This window comes from Atractosteus spatula, chromosome 13, assembly GCF_055471065.1.
Source record: "Atractosteus spatula isolate fAtrSpa1 chromosome 13, fAtrSpa1.hap1, whole genome shotgun sequence".
NCBI classification, from domain to species: Eukaryota; Metazoa; Chordata; class Actinopteri; order Semionotiformes; family Lepisosteidae; genus Atractosteus; species Atractosteus spatula.
This window is the reverse complement of record NC_142718.1, coordinates 10,084,241-10,100,227: the sequence shown is the minus strand read 5'-3', so window position 1 is coordinate 10,100,227 and position 15,987 is coordinate 10,084,241.

Below are 15,987 nucleotides of genomic sequence, written 5' to 3'. Positions count from 1 at the left end.
AAGTTAATACATGAGACAGAAGGAAGAGGGAAGTGAGCATTTTATGCAGATCATAGCAAATTAGGTATAAGATCAAAATAAGAAGAGAAGGGTGAGAGAAGGGAGAGATAGAATCTAAGGAAAAGGATAATTCAGATTTATTTTCAGTTAAGTGCAGCAGAGAAGAGAATGGATATACAGATGTAGCCATTCTAAATGTACGGTACAAACCCGTACCGCACAGAACTACCCACAAGCCACCTCAGCCTACCGCGGTAAGTGATTGGCTGGCCAAAATGACCGACAGGGGCACTTGTGGTGCATTGGTCGGTAGTGAAAAGATTTAATAATTTAATTTCTTTACTGTGCACATTTTAATCTGCTTAGTATTGAATATTTATATGAAATTTTACCACTAAAGGGAAATTTTAGTAGCTGAGCATAAAAAGCAGAGGAGCATAATGCATCTGAAGGTCATAAACGATATTAATTTAGGAACATAAACATATTACTGTATGTAAACCGTACTATATATGGCTGGTCTTGGTAGTTTAAAGAAAAAATACACACCAGTCTTCCATTTCTCCCTAAACATTTTAAGCATGAAAGTTTTATGAAACGGTCCCCAAATATGCGATTGCTGTATAGAATGAATTTTACATAAAAAAAATATTTAACACGAAAATTAAGCTGTTTACATTCCTCCGCCTGAGAATATAGTCACTCATTACTATGCAAGGCAGAAACACAGCCACAGGTAACTAGCAGATACAGGACATTACCTAGCCAATATGATAAAGGAATAAATGATTTTTTATTTCTTTTGCACATTTACTTGAACATTTCCATCGATTGTACAAGCACTTGGAAACTGTCCAATCCCTTTAATGCTCCGGGCATTCTCCCGGTCTGGCGCCGGTCTGTGTCTTCTAGGATATAATGCTGGGGATTTGTGTTAAAATTGGGTTTCCAATAACGCTGCAGCAAACTCTTGTTTTTATGCCCACTATAACGGACAATCTCCCTTGCTTTTAATCGAACGTTTCATAATTTTCTAAAATGAAAATGCGACAGAATTCTGGGGTGTCCCTATACCAGAGATTACGGTACGGCTTCAGAATGGTGAATGGCTGATACCATGTGACACCCCTCTGATTGGAGAAAAAAAACTTGCTGATCTGTTCTACATAGCAGGAAGACAACAGCATATGCTGCTTCTATTCGAAACGCGTATTTTAAAAGTTTAATTAAGAAGTAAAAACCTTACAGCGTAGACAGATTTCTAAACTGATCAGGAGGAAGAAAAATCACCCGTGTTTCGCGCATAAAAAGTGGTTATTAACTTTTGAAACCTGTTTTTATTTTGCCTGGCAATCTACCTGAATGCCGAACTACAGTATCTAAGAAGAGCCACAATTGAACTAGTGTTGATAATAAGAGAGAGAGAGTCCCCGTTACCCCCATTTTGATTTAAATCGCAAACACGTGTTTAATTAAATGTATTTTTTGATTCACAATCAGACAAATGCAACATAAATTGTTATCTTTGTCTTCTAAGTATCTTAATAAACTTTCAGCATAGCTTTCTCCCCGTTTAGATTTATTTTTCTTGGGATTTTAGGATCAAACGTGAAAAGATTAGATTGTAATCGTTTTTATTTTTTAAATACATTTTAGAAAAGTGTAATCTATACTAAAAAGCTGTATTTATTATACCACTTGATACTTATATTAATGGAGTTTAGTTGATACTGTTTAAACTTTTAATTATTTTAAATTGTATTACAGCATTGTACACATGCCTAAAAGAGAAGAGAGAATAAGCAAGCCTTCTTCAGGTGTGAGGGTCTTCTGCTCAGAATGAAACGCTAAAATGTAATGTAGGCTCTGAATGGGTTCAATTATGATTTGGGCTTGATTGAGGTCACTGCCTTTCATCTAAAATCCTTTCATCTAAAATCTCTCTCTTTTCTCTCTCGCTCTCTCTTGGGCTGGCGGGCTTGTCTTGTGTCTCTCTCTCGTCTGGGCACAGGAGTGCTGCTGGAAGGTGTTGAAAGAAACACCTGATCATCAGCTCAAAAGATTTCAGTGCTTTGTGTATATTCTAATGGCAGTGGGGGCAGGGTGTGTGGGAACAGGTTTGGTTGAAATTGCATTGGGGATCTATGTTCTTCACACCTGAAACATTTTCTCTGAAAGCATTTTCTTTCCAGTTTAGCCCATCTTGTTACAGCATGTTACAGTTTACTATTATTGACCATATTAATTTTAAGTGCTTAATGCCATTTTTTGACCACGCACAAATATTCTTTTGTCCATATCTTCGCAAGGGAATCAGTGTGAATTGTAATACTAATTAAATGACTGCAGGCACTTTCCGCCCCCTCTGACAGCAGGAACATTCCTATTCTTAGCTCAGCAGCTTATAATAATATAGGGTCCTCAAACCGTTTTTTTTTTACATAGTGACACAGCGTCGCGTTGTGAATCTGTTTTTCCGTGTTTACAAAGAAAGTGGAATATAGTGATACTATCTGCTATATAGATACATTTTTTTTAGATATTTAGACCCTTAAATTAATATCATTATTAATAATAATGATAATTGGCCAGAGAAAGCTCTGTTGTCCTTCACATGAATGCCTTCATACATTTTACAGAACCCAGGATTTTATACTATATTCCCCATTATAAAACGGATAATTCCGGTCCTGAAGTCTGATTGCCTGACATACATTCAAAGAAGTCCTATATTTTATAATATAGGCACATCCCGGAATTTTGACTTCACTGTGTGATGAAGAAATTTTAAAGACTTCTTCTTAGCGTAGATAAAAAAGCTTGGATTCTCATGTACACTATCTGATACACATATCTTTTTCTGTTGTCTTTGTTAATCTCTTGAGCATCCTTGTGATATTTTGAGCTCTCGTTGAATGATAAAAGTATCGCAGTTTAAATCATTTTCGTTGTTAGAAATTATGAAACGCTCTGTTAAAAGCAAGGGAGTTTTTATGTCTGTTATACTAAAAGAAAATGCCCGACGAACTAGGGATTGGACAGTTTTTCAGTGCTTGTACAATCGATGGAAATGTTCAAATAAATGTGCTTAAGAAATAAACAAAAAAAGTAATTTATTCCTTTATCATATTGGCTAGCTGATGTCCCGTCCTTGTTAGTTAGATCAACAAAATGCTGTGGTGTTACTTTTTGTCAATGAAAAAATAGTCTTTTCATTTAAAATGATGGTTACAAATAATGTGGACCAGCGTAATACTTTGAGTTTACAGCTTGTCCAAGGTCATTCATTATTAATACTATTAGTAATATCTTCGGCAAAGGGTTTGATGCATAAAATATTTCTGCATAATTAAAATATTTATGATAAAGGTAGGTTGTGTACTTTTGCCCAACTGAGCAATCTTGCTTTCATAAAATATACCAACTTTTTAATGACTGATGATTAACATGCTGTAATACACAGTTTAAATTTAAAAGCTCAAATGCTGTACATGAGAGGTTAATATTTATTGGCTCCTCCTGGTGGTTTTTCAAGGTGATTCTGGATACTTTCTGATATCACATCATCTGATAGCTGTGTTACACTGCGTCATAACACGTTATGATGCGACACACCCACTGCATGGTACTGTGGTGTACTGTATCTCACTCGTTTTGAATGGCTGCATCTGTAGGTTAAGTTTAGAGAATAATTCGAATAGGGGGAAGATGGACAAGTATGTGAAGTAAAAGATAGAGGGAAACAGAGGGGAGATGTTTTTGTTTGCTATTCCAGCAGACCTGTTAGCCATATCAGTTCAACGAGAATTAAATAATGGAGCTCTAAATCTGTCTTGTTTCTTATTCACATCTGATGCCCATCTGCCACTTCTGTTAAATGCCCATTGTATTCAATGATTCAATCTTCAATGGCAGCTCTATTAAGAATTTTTTAAATGTGTGATGTCACAAAATCTTTATTCCTTAAGTTTATAATTTATATAGACCAAAGTACGAAGCATTATTCAAATCTAAAAGACTTAATACTTGTCAGTATGTAGTTAGAGGGTCATGTTTTGATATTCAAGATGACATGGTTCACGTGCGTATATGTTTTATATCATAGATAGTGAACAATATTTTCTTCATGTGTAACAAACGTTTACTTTAATTGTGTGTTGCATTCTCACATGTTTAGCATATGAGATTTTTGCATTTTAGAGATTTTTGTATCCTAATGTTTGCATATTTTGTGCCTAAATATTTTTTAAAAAGGTAAAACATAAAGTACATATCTTTACGTATTTTAGTTTGTCAGCACAGCATTAATTTAATATGATAGCCCACACCCTTTAATAAGGTAGGGATTTCCCACACCAAGGAACAGAACACATTAAAACACCCACATTAGCCATAGTAAACATTACAGGAGGCTGTTTTTCAGATCTTTCAAGAAGTCGCAGCTTTAAACACTGCAATTCAGCTTTACAAACTGATTACAAACAACAGACCACAACTTACAATGTTAAAACCCTTCATATACCAAAACATTCCACTAACCCCATTGGAGAACGTGAAATTAACTATCACCAGAAATAATGAAGTAACTTTATTAGAAGTAGCAGGTCAATTGCTTTTACATTACTTTCCAAGACCTGCCTGCTATATTTAAGGTAAATTTGGACTAGTCACGTGTTGACATATTTTGTTTCTGCATTCCGCATTTGACATTGCTGCAGTCTACACTAGGAGAGCAATACATGTGCTTTATAAATGTAATAAAGTCTTGAATGACTACAGACCAGTGGCACTGATGAAAACTCTGGAAAGGCTTGTACTGGACCACCTCAGAACCCTGATGAGTACAGCACTAGACCCCCTGCAGTTTGCCTACTGGTAACACTTGGGAGTTGAGGATGCAGTCATCTATCTGCTACACAGAGCTCACCTGGAGAAGACGGGGGGCATTGTGAGAGTTATGTTCTTTGACTTCTCCAATGCCTTTAACACCATCCATCCACTATTACTGAGAGATAAACTAAGGGCAGCGCAGGTGGACACTCCCCTGGTGTCCTGGATTATAGGCTATCTGACCTGCATGCCACAGTATGTATGGCTACAGAGCTGTGTGTCCTAACAGGTTGTTAGCAGTACTGGGGCTCCACAGGGGACTGTTCTTGCTCCATTCCTGTTCACCTTTTACACCTCTGACTTCAGGTACAACTCTGAGGCATGTCATCTGCAGAAGTTTTCGGATGACTCTGCAATTGTGAGGTGTATTAGTGAGGGGTGGGAGGAGGAATATAGGACCTTGATTAACAACTTTGTGGAGTGGTGTCATCTTAACCATCTCCAGCTAAACATCAGCAAGACTAAAGAAATGGTCATGGACTTTCAAAGGAATAAGTCTCCGCTGAACCCTGTTTCCATCCAGGGTGAGGACATAGAGGGGGTGCAGTTCTAAAAGTACTTAGGGGAACACCTGGATGATAAGCTGGAGTGGACTTTTAACACTGACGCCCTGTACAAGAAAGGTCAGAGCCGACTCTATTTTCTTAGGAGGCTCAGGTCCTTTGGTGTACATGGAACACTGCTACACATTTTTTATGAAACAGTGGTGGCAGCGGCCATCTTCTATGCTGTTGTGTGCTGGGGCAGCAGCATCATGACAAGAGATGCAAATAGGCTCAATAAACTTATCAAGAAGGCTGGCTCTGTGTTGGGGCTGAGCCTTGACCCCCTGGAGGTGGTGGCTGAGAGGAGAATGCTGACCAAGCTCACAGCCATCACGAACAATGCCCCTCATCTGCTTCATGGGACTGTTATTGGGCAGCGGAGCACTTTTAGCAACAAACTGCTCCAGCTACGGTGTTCAAGGGAACGTTTCTGCAGGTCTTTCCTCCCGGCGGCTGTCAGGGTGTATAACGCTGCCCTAGGCTAGGACTGTTAGCCCTTCATTTTCTCATCTATGGACAGCATGTTGCTCCATTGTACTTTTTTTTTGGACACTCAATCTGTATATACTTATGCACACCTTGCACATATTTTATTGTTTTTACAGTGACTATGAGCATATTTTGCACACACCTATGTATTTATTTTATATTAATTTTTGTATTATTGCACGTAATTTAATTTTTCATCTATTCTGATGTCTGTTTTTTGCTTGTCTTGGGCTGGACTGCTGTAACACATCTATTTCCCTTTGGGATCAATAAAGTCTTATCTATCTATCTAAAGATATTTTTTTTCCCTCTTACCATCCCAATATCATGTTCTAAGGGCCTACTACCCCACAAAAAAGTATTGGAATTCTTACTACAGTGATAGACAGACCAATTGCAACTAGTTTTCCTGTGCTGTCATATGAAACCCTTCAGCTGAAGTAAATGACCAGTTGATGAGATTGTGGGCCAAGTAAATAATAGGCTGTCAATCTATGTCATGGATCCTGTTTGTTGCAGTGAGAACTGTATTTCAAGAATCATTTCAAACTTAAGTTGAGTAACAAAAAGAGCCCTTAGCCTCCAACAGTACAACAAATTCAAATAAAAAAGATATGCCATTACAATACATATGCCATTGGTGTACAGTTTGAGCATTGTGTTTAATAAATTATTTGTAAGTAATATAATGGGATAAAAAGTTAATTTCATTAACATTTTAAGTGATAAAAAAATGGCATTGAATGTCAATCAGTGATCTCCTGTGAGTACTGATGGCATTGTTCTTCTATCCATTTTCTAAACACTTTATCCAATACAGGATTACAGGGAGCTGAAGCGTACCCTGGCAAGGAATTGGCGCAAACTAGAATACACCTTAAATGGAATATTGATGGCATTGTATGTTTTAAAACTTTCAACCTGCAATTGTCAAAGTTATGAAGTGCCTTCATAATCTACATTGACAAAAAAAGATCAATCCTTATCAGTGATCTGTCACACTAAAGCTGTTTTTTTTTCTAATGACAAAGTTCTAGAGAAAGAGCCCAGTCTTAGCAAAGTAAAAAGTCTTTATGATATCTACACATTAGTGAAAACATCAGTCAGAAAAATAAAGCTTCTTAAGTTGAATAGGAAATTGTTTTTTTCTACGTCATATGGGTGTGTTAAATGCCTACAAACTTTGCATAATTGCAACAGATACATCTGTCGCTTTCAACACCTGCCATCTGTTGCTGAGTTTATAACCTAGACAGAAGGAAAATATAATCACACAAAACTCAGATACAATACAACTACTGTATCTGAACTTTCTAATTGAACTTTTTTTATATATCTCTACACAACATGTTGACCACAGCAACAGAAAGATACTTGGAAAGATAGATTTATGTGCACTGAATGTTAAATCCCTCTTTGTACAGTTCCATACTTCAGAGAGAATACCATACTGGAAAGTTTCTAATTTTCCGATTCACTTTGTCCCTTATTTGTGTTGACATGGTTCACTTTATATCAGCAATATCTGCTACTACTGTACGATAATTGAAAAAAAAATATTACTGTTTTTTTCTCTGTCAAGTTAAAATAGTTTTATTGTGTATCTTTTTGCTCCCCTGCTATCCATTCTCCTGATAATAAATATCTTCATTCATTTGACTGTCCATATTATTATTAATTTATATAGCTTATACCTTTATCCAAAGCAACAATAGTAGAGAAATTACAGTGAAGTGCCTTATTAAGGAGACAATAGCCATGTCACAGCCAGGATTTGAATCTTTGTGTTGTGTTCCTGATAAAGCCTACTACTTCAATGTTATGTATTTTAAAATGTAATGAATATCCATTCTGATTTCCCTCCTAAAAAAATGGCTCTTTTCTTTTTAACTACAGAGAACCTGGTTTGAATGAATGATTAATACAATTATTAAGCACAAATAAAACAAACAAACAAAAAATGTACTCCCTAGGCCCAACATTAAATTTTAAAGGTAAACACATAAAAGGTTAAATACATGATTTATTATGTCTTATAATTATTGAATATGCTTTTTGGTTATAAAGTTTTGTCAATATCCTTGGTATAGTGTATCATCTAGCAACAGGCAGGACTAGATGTTACAATTTGTGATGAGTTGGAGATTGAACAGTTGTGGATTATCAGAGGCATAAAACACTATACAAGGATTTTGCTTTAAACACACAAATAACACTTCACCAACAAGAACATTGAACAAAGTAATTATAGGCCAATAAGTCTATCTTCTACTACATGTATGGTAATGAATAAAATTGAAAGAATTAAACTAGAATTGCTTTTATTGAAATAATATACTGGGGAACTGTCAAAGGAGGTCTTGCCAAACCAGCATAAAAAATCTTTGTACAATCAACAATAGTAATGGATACACATAGGGCATATGATGGTATACTGAGATTTTAAGATGGCTTTTGATGAAAGTGATAAGTACAGTTCAGTGAAAAAGTATTTCCCCCTCCTCAATTTCATCTAATATTGCAAGTTTTTGACACTGAATGTTTTCAGGTCTTCAACCAAAATCTAATATTAGATAAAGGAAATCTGAGTGAACAAATATAATTTTGTTTTTACTTATTTCATATATTTAATGAACAAAGTTAACCAACACCAATTGCCCCCTAGTTAAATCAACCCAATTGAAGGGATAATTAGAGTCAGCTGATTGAACACAGACTTGATTACAGTCAACCCTGCTCAATATAAACCTCACTTATTTTGACCCTCACCATCAGAGTCAATTTGCCAGCACAAAGATTCAACAAGCACATTATACCACACTCAATGGAAATTTCTGAAGAGATCAGAAAAAAGTTGTTGATATCTATCAGTCTGGAAAAGGTTACAAAGTCATTCCTAAGGCTCTGGGACTCCACCGAATCACAGTGAGAGCCATAATCTCCAAATGAAGAACACTTGTAACAGTGATTCACAGATTAGTGAATCTTCCCAGGAGTGTCTGGCCTGCCACAATTTCTCCAAGGGCGTGCGTAAAATCATCCAGGAAGTCACAAAGGATGTTAAAAAAACATCCAAAGAACTGAAGGCTTCTCTTGCCTCAGCTAAGTTCAGTGTTCATGACTCCACAAGCAGAAGAGACTAGGTAAAAATAGGCTTCATGGGAGAGTAGCAAGGCCAAAACCCCTGTTTAAGAACATAAATGCTCATCTCTCATTTGTCAAGAAGCACCTGAATGATCTCCAAGTCTTTTGGGAGAATGTTCCATGGACAGATGAGTCAAAAGTGGACCTTTTTGAACAACATGGGACCCATTATGTCTGGGGTAAAGCAAACACAGCATTCCACAGTAAGAACATCATACCAACAGTCAAACATGGTGGTGATAGTGTGATGGTGTGGGGACGCTTCCTGCCTCAGGACCTGGACGACTTGCCATAATTGAAAGAACCATGAATTCTGCTCTGTATAAGAAAATTCTTAAGGAGAACGTCTGGTCATCCATCCATGAGCTGAAGCTGAAGCATAGTTGGGTCATTCAGCAAGACAATGATCCAAAACACAAAAGCAAGTCCACATCAGAATGACTGAAAAGAAGCAAAATTAAAGTTTTGGAGTGGCCTAGTCAAAGTCCAGACCAAAAGCTTATAGAGATGCTGAGGCAGGAACTGGAATGAGCAGTTTATGCTTGAAAACCTACCAATGTTTCTGAATTAAAGCAGTTCTGTGAGAAAGAGTGGGCTAAAAGCGATGTGAAAGACTATTGAATTCTCGGAAGCATTTGGTTGCAGTCATTGTAGCTAAAGGTGGAGCAACCAGTTATTAAGTGTAAGGGGGAATTACTTTTTCACACAGGGGATATGGGTGCTGGATAACTTTGTCTATTAAATACATGATATAATAAAATTCCCTTTACCTAATATTAGATTTTGTCTAAAGATCTGAAAACATCCAGTGTGACAAATATGCAATAATAGAGAAAATCAGGAAATAATTTTTCATGTAACTGTATTAAAGGAAACACCAGTGTTTGGATTGAGAATTAGTTATTAAATAGAAAATAAATAGTACATACAAGGGATGAATATCAAAATGAAGTACCACAGGGATCTGTACTAGGGACCCTGCTGTGTTTTGACTTTGCCTATCAGACTTTTCCTTGGTGCCTTGGACTTTGATTTACTTGTTTTATGAACCTTTCTGCTTCATCTCTACCTCAGCTTGAGTACAGCCATTCAATGTGCGCGGTACAAACCCATACTGCACACAATTACCTACGTCATACCGCGGTACGTGATTGGCTGGCCAAAATGACCGACAGGGGCACTCGTGGTGCATTGCTCGGTAGTGAAAAGATTTAATCATTTAATCTCTTTACTGTGCACATTTTAATCTGCTTAGTATTGAATATTTATATGAAATTTTACCACTAAAGGGAAATTTTAGTAGCTGAGCATAAAAAGCAGAGGAGCATAACGCATCTGAAGGTCATAAACAATATTAATTTAGGAACATAAACATATTACTGTATGTAAACTGTACTGTATATGGCTGGTCTTGGTAGTTTAAAGAAAAAATACACACCAGTCTTCCATTTCTTCCTAAACGTTTTAAGCATCAAAGTTTTATGGTCAGGAGGCGCGCTGCGAGAATGTCCTGCCCTTGGGAGCCTTTCTGCTCCTGGGCCGTCCTGCCCTGGAATTCTCCTTTTGGAATTCTCCTTAGAATTCTCCTTTCAGAATAGTCTTTGGAGCTCTGTGTTGCCTGTTTTTACCTGGAGGAACTTCAGCTCGTTCAATGGCTGAAAGTTTCATGGGCATTGAAGACCCACGTGGGTTACTCGGCCCTACCAGTCCCTGATTGGTTGATCAAGGTGAGATATGAGTCACTTACTCCTGACACTTAGGAATGCAGTCCAGATGTCCATCTGGCACTCCCTAGACAGATAGGCGCCAATGGATGACCATTGATCATGATAGCCAGGCTTAGCTAAGTGCATCCCCATTTGGGAGCTGTCCCTTATCAAAAGTAAACACCTTAAATCAGCCTGCATGAATAGTTTCTCTGTGGCTGCACCACAGAGATGAAGAGAGAGATGGGGCCTCATTTGGGAAAGCACAGCAACACTTAATTCTGTCTTATTAACAAGCATTGCCGCTACAAATGCGACACACCCACCGCATGGTACCGTGGTGTACCTCACTCGTTTTGAATTGCTTCATCTGTAACTGCCAAAATAAAGGAAATACTAACATAAAGTGAATTAATAGGGCTTTCTGCTACCACAAGCCCCCAGAACAGCTTTAATGCACCTTGTCTACTCTACTGGAGGGATACAACACCTTTCTTCCAAGAGAAAATCCATAATTTTTTGTTTGAAAAACTTGTTATTCCAAGTTATTTGAATCACCACAATTCAAATAGAGAAAACAGAGCTGACTGACAAGATTTAAGATGTGGCTGTCAATGTTAGATTAAAAAAAACACATTGCCCGACGTTAGTTACATTGCTTGAAAAATAATTTTATTTCGAGAGACTGGATAAGTAATTCAAGTGTTTTTTAACTTCCTGAAAAAGAAGTAATAATTTAACAATATGTGCAAATGTTTATATTTATTGTCAATTCATTGTCCATAATATTGCTATGCTATTTTTTCAAAGAAATGTTTGTTAAAATAAAAGTCACGGCACCAGCTGGATTTGAACACCCAACCTATAGTTTACAAGTCGGGCACCTAGACCACTGTACCACCCTCAAGCATTTGGTGAAACAGCCCTACGCAAACAGTATCAACAGACATTGTACAGCGTGTACTATTGTGTTGTAGTACATGAATATAATTAAATTGTTATTAAATTCTTTAGATACGCGATTCCATATTATATTCCCTATTAATCAAATTCTAAAAGTATGTTTGTTGACTCCGGTATCGAGCATATTTGCAGAAAAGCTTAAAACTACCACTTTTTATACACGTTATTTCACGTTAGTTAAAGACTTCGATGCTTAAAATGTTTAGGGAGAAATGGAATACTGGTGTGTATTTTTTCTTTAAAGTACCAAGACCAGCCATATACAGTTTACATACTGTAATACTGTATGTTTTTGTTCCAAAATTAATATCGTTTATGGTCTTTACACGCGTTATGCTCCTATTCTTTTTATGCTCAGCTACTAAGATTTCCCTTCAGTGGTAAAATTCCATATAAATATTCAATACTTAAACGGGCACAGTAAAGACATTTAAATCTTTCTACGACTGACCAACGCACCACAAGTGCCCCTGTCAGTCAACCAATCACGTACCGCGGTATGACGCGCGGTGACGTAGCCAATTACCTGCGGTACGTGTCTGTGCTGCATCTGTACATACCTTGCCCTGTAAGGAGTTCCATGCCAGGAAAATGCACCCCACACCATAACAGAGCCACCTGAACCCTTCTCATCTGCTTTTTAAGAGCATGGTGAAGGATGACTCATTTGACCTTATGACTTTTTTCCATTGCTCAGTAAAACACTGTATACTTTGCACTTCTTTCCTCACAAAAGTGTGTTGGTGATGTTTTGCAGAACAGAATGCAGCGCTTGGCCTCAGGAGGTCTCGACTTGGACACCAGGGACTGAGAACAGCAGAGGAAGACCCCAGCAACATATTTCCCCCCCCTCTATCAAGAACTGAATACAAAGAAAAACAGGGTTGAGAGGGGAACACCAGGGACATATAGTTCAGGATTTCCTCCTTGTGGGGTAAACAGCGATGCCAGGGTACTGACCAGAGCTGATTTTGGAGAATACTGCTGCTGGAATTCTCCTTTCTGACATTTGGGTTTGATAACTGGGGTCCAATGAGGTACCTCTGCTGTTAGAGAGATTAGTTTCTGTCTAACTTACGGTCCTTGGCTGCTTACACTCATGATCTGCCTTTCTCCAGCCAGTAAATCGGCCTTCTTTCAGGACAGATCTGCTACTACTGTCCTGATGACATTGTGCCTGCCACCTTCATTTTGGCTCCTCTCAGCTTGCTCCATTAACACCCGAAGCTCTGCGCTTGGATCTCTGAAAATCAGCCTGCCACAGCACTGTTCTGCTGGTACCTGTGGTGTAACAATCTATAATTGTAACTTGAGAATAATTACAATTACAATTGAGAATAATTGCAACTCATCAAATCTCAAGTATTTATGTATTACTTATTGTTTGTGTTCTATGTACAGTATTATTGTTAGTAGTTTGTTTTTTTTTTACTATAGGTTTCATTCCAAGTACAGATTTGGTTCGTGAGATGTATGGTTGAACATACATTGTCCACATTATTACATCCAGATTGGGCTGTTCAAAGTTGTTCAAATGGTGTTCAAAATTTCACCAATACAGGGCAGCAAGAGTTTTGTAGTTTATTGTTTTCTAAATTTTCTGTGAAACTGAAAAATAATTGTTCACTTAATGTTCTGACAATTGGTTGTCACGTTTTAAGTATCTATTTCATCCTGCAACTTAAAACTGGCATCCCACTAAAGACAAGCAGTGTGAGCCTGGCCAGTACCTGGATGGAAGACCTCTTGAGAAACTTAAGGTTGCTGCTGGAAGAGGTGTTAGTGGGACCAGCAGGGAGCGCTCACTCTGTGGTCTGTGTAGGTCCTAATTTCCCAGTATGGTGATGGAGTTACTATCCCGTAAAAAGGTGCAGCCCTTACGATAAGATGTAAAACCAAGGTCCTGATACTCTGTGGTCATTGAAAATCCCAGGGCAGTTCTTGAAAACAGTAGGGGTCTTAATCTCAGTGTCCTGGTCAAATTTACCTCTGGTCTTTACCAATCATGGCCTCCTAATAATCTCCATCTATGAATTGGCTTCATTACTCTGTTCTCCTCCCCACTGATAACTGATGTTTGCTGAGCCCATTACTACTATTGCATTTTTAGCAATTATGTTTGTTAAGTGTTACAAGGTAATCACACTAGGAACATTGCATTTTGCTTTTTTTCCCTTAAGAGAATAACAATGAAAGAAAAAAAGAAAAGAAACAGGTATATTTTCAGCTAGAGTACATCAAAGTATACCTGTCGCAGTCGTCATCCCTCTTGTAGAGGGTGCTCCGACCTTTTATTATTAGTTTCATTATTACGTGCACCTGTTTCCTGTTTAACCCGTCACTATATAAGTTATGTGTCTAAGCTCTGGGCTCCGTATTGGAAGATAGACGTCTGAAGGCCCGTCTATCCACCGGGCTCAGGAGAAGCCCGAGGGCAAGGCCTTTTCCCCAGGCATCCTGACCATCTGAGTCTGGGACTCAGAACGCCTTGCTCCGTTATGTTTTTATTTTCCATGTTCCTGGATCCTTTTCCCTGTCTTCACCTTGGATTGATCTCCCGACTACCTGGACTTTGGATTGTGCCTGTTTTTCCCTCTTGTACTCCCACTGGACTTGTTTGCCTGTGCTCCCCCTTGCACCTGGATCACCGTCAGCACCACCCCCTGTCAGTCCTCCCATCTGTTCCTCTCCATGTTTTCCCCATAGCCCTTTACCAGTCACTTCTAGATTATACCGTCTTCACAGGGTCCTAAATAGGCACTACACGGGAGTCAGGACCGGCTCTCGAGACAATACCACAAACTTTATCTATCAAGTATATATTGAGTTCTTATTCTGAACCTAGTGCTTTCAAAGGCTTATTCCACAGTTCTTTAAAGCATTTCAGCTCACCTTTCAGGATGAATCTTAACTTTTTTAAAAAGATTACTTATTAACAATTGTCAGAGGCCAAGGGAGGGAGGCTTGTCACCCATCCAACTAATCATAACTGCTTTTTTCACCAACATCAGAATAGGCCCTACTACCTCTGTATTAATCTGCAACCAAACAGGTATGACTTCTAAGATGCACATAAGTGGATGGGGATCTATCTACACTCTACAGATCAAAGATTGTTTTTTGCATGCTTCTTTCCACAATTTCTGAAAGTACTGTATGTACATTCCATGATAACTTTGCTGAACATCTGTGGAGATATAATGTATATGTTCTATTTAACAGATTGTACTGCATTTCCCTATACAGATTACAGACTGATTTTGTTAAAGGTGGTGAATTAATATCTTTCCAAGCATCACTATCTATCTGTCACGGATGTCTGAAGGGACGAACCGTGGAATGGCAGGAGAGCGATAAAGACCCTATGCGTAGTGGCGAGACGGGGGTTAGCCCGGGCTCAGCTGTTCAGGAAATGCTGTATAGAAACTTATGCCCTCAGGCCACGGACAGGAGCAACCTGGTGCTAGGCGGGTCTCAGGACATCCGAACGTCAGTGCTGAGTGAGGAGCAGAGCAGAAACAGGAAATAAATAGGCTACACAACAAGACGCACCAGAAAGACATGAATAATCACAGGGAATTGGGAACAAGACAGAAGTAGAGCGCCCTCTAAGTGAACTGGGCATGACACTATCCAGCACCTCAGTTCTTGGCTCCAAGTTCTCTGTAAAAACATTATATTATATTGTGATTGGAGCTGTTTAAATAATTTAAATACTTTTCCCTCAGAAAGGTCAGAAATGATATATATGCTGCTGCTTGCTGATTAGTGAAGTGGGAACCTCTTTTTTCCAGTTTCCATAATTTTGCACTCTCTCCCCCTGCTATTGCTTTACGAAATCTAGCAAAAAAGTTAAGCAAGTCATACATTTTCTAAATCCATTCTTCTATAATCCTATTTCCAAAACGATAATCCTCTTTAGTTCTAATTATTGTTTCCTTATTCTTACATGTGTTATGGCTTTTGGAGTGGCTGTTGAAGGATCTAGAGATAATGATCATTGGCAGTCGAAGTTCTCAGCTTCAAAGCAAGGAGTAGGAAGATGACATGCTTGCTGTGCTGAGCTGTAGGAGGTCAGAGACACATTGATCAAAAGGAAACTTGTGATTTATCTTAATGAGGTAAATGATTAAGAGTTCTTCAGTAAGAAAAACAAGATTAACAGATGGGGAGGCACAAACAGAGTAGGAGACACAGAAAGAGATAGAGAGAGAGAAAGAAAAGGAGAGAAGGAAAGAAGTGTGTGCCAG